This window comes from Meriones unguiculatus, chromosome 10, assembly GCF_030254825.1.
Source record: "Meriones unguiculatus strain TT.TT164.6M chromosome 10, Bangor_MerUng_6.1, whole genome shotgun sequence".
NCBI classification, from domain to species: Eukaryota; Metazoa; Chordata; class Mammalia; order Rodentia; family Muridae; genus Meriones; species Meriones unguiculatus.
The window spans coordinates 85550569-85552486 of NC_083358.1; the positions used below are offsets into that span (position 1 = coordinate 85550569).

The 1918-nt window shown below is 37.8% G+C and overlaps 1 non-coding gene across 1 annotated transcript; it reads left to right on the plus strand.

Moving 5' to 3' along the window:
* The first annotated feature begins 1331 nt into the window (after positions 1-1331).
* LOC132646132 (U6 spliceosomal RNA) lies at positions 1332-1433 on the plus strand. The gene has a single exon (XR_009584263.1). It is a non-coding gene; the product is annotated as a U6 spliceosomal RNA (small nuclear RNA).
* Positions 1434-1918: the final 485 nt, after the last annotated feature.

Here is a 1918-nt window from a genome sequence, read left to right on the forward strand (position 1 = left end):
GGCTGATCCTGCCTTACACCTGGAAGTCTTAGAGAACCAGGCTGCTTTGGCAACTGGAACAAATGATTTGGGGAGTTGATTTAAATAAGTGCCTTTGGTAGAACTTGTCTTGCATGCATTGCAAACTCTAGAACAGGCTCTTTCCTTGATCTTCATTTCTTTCCAGTTGTAAAACAAGCAAGCAAACAAGCAAACAAATCCTTCCCTCAAGCTTCTCAGTCCTGTAACCCAGAATCTCTTTACTTAAAGTGGAAGCTGTGCACTTCAGAAGTGCACAGTGTCTGAAGTTGGCAGTCCTTGGGGGCAGTTCTATAACGTATGCCTAGTCCACTTTTCTCAATTCTAACAGCAGGTGAGATATCCTAGAAGTTTGACCTTTTAAAATTCTGTTAAAGTTGCACTGTAAAAACAGTTCTTATGTTCTTTCTTTAATGGAAAAGATCATGTTGCCCAATTATCTTTAATGTAGAGAATGACCAATGAGTAATTAATATAAAAGGTTATCATTTTAGTTTTTACAAAATGATAAGGGCAGCCTAAGTATCTGTCGATGGGAAGATTATAGACTTGGAACCAGTCTATCTCTATTTTGGTTTTAGATCTAGATCTAAATTTAAGCTTCTAAAAATGGCATTAAATATAAAGCCCATATGAATGCATCTTCTACAGAGAGCAGACAGCTGGATTTCACTTTTCCTTGTCAAGAGATGCCCATAAGAATTGTTGGTTGGCGTCTAAATGTGGAGGTAAGTAATAAGCCAGTATTGACTTCTGTTGAGATCAATATCAAGATTTGTTGACCCAAAGAGGTTAAAATTGACTGAAGAGTGGAACAATAAATCTTGTTATTGACCATAAAGCTGAAGTCAATATATGTATTATTATCAACATTTTTCTTTTGGTATAGATGATAGGGGTGGAGTCATTTTTAAGACCTTAAATGCAGATAGCCACATGGTTATTTCATGATGGTGGCCAATACAAGCTTGTTGGCTTAAAAAAAAAATGTGACTATTCATACAATAGCAATATCTCGATAAGTAACATAAGTGGTTTGTGATGTCAGACATCCTTTTCTTTATGCCTTAGGCTCTTTGATCCTGATTGTTTGGAAATTGAAATATGGGCTGCATAAGGTTGCATGATAAAATTTTGTTTGGAAAAGAAAAATCATAGGAGGGACATTTCAATTGTTTATTTTTCCCCCAGAAGATAGTATGCACGCATGCTCACACTCATGCTTTGTGTATCTCTTGTTCCTGTCTGCCCACTATGCAAAAGACACTGCTCTTCAGATGAGCTACTGTATTTAATAGAAAATCTGAAATATAGTGCTTGCTTTGGCAGCACATCTACTAAAATTGGAAAGATACAGAGAAATTTAGCCCCTGCGCAAGGATGAGATGCGAATTCGTGAAGTATTCCACCTTGTTTTAGATGTAGCCCATGGCAGCTCAGTCTCCAAGTGGGTTCCCTCATAATGGAACAGGAACTGTCTCTGACATGAACTCAGTGGCTGGCTCTTTGATCACCTCCCCCTGAGAGGGATGCAGCCTTACCAGGCCACAGAGGAAAACAGTGCAGCCAGTCCTGATGAGACCTGATAGGCTAGGGTCAGAAGGAATGAGAGGATGACATCCCCTATCAGTGGACTGAGGGAGGGAGGGTATATTTGGGAGGGTATAAGGGAGAGAGCTGCAGTGGGGATACAAAGTGAAGAAACTCTAACTTATAAAAATATAAATAAACTTTTAAAAAGTGAAAAAAACTAAAAAAAAAGAAAATCTAAAATATAAGTCACAATTACAGCATTTCTCAGCATGTTAGGTCATTACTGAATTGATCTATTCAATCCTAAACTCCTATCCACACAAAGCCAAACAAATTTTATTTTTCCATTGTAGAGAAAAGTACAAAT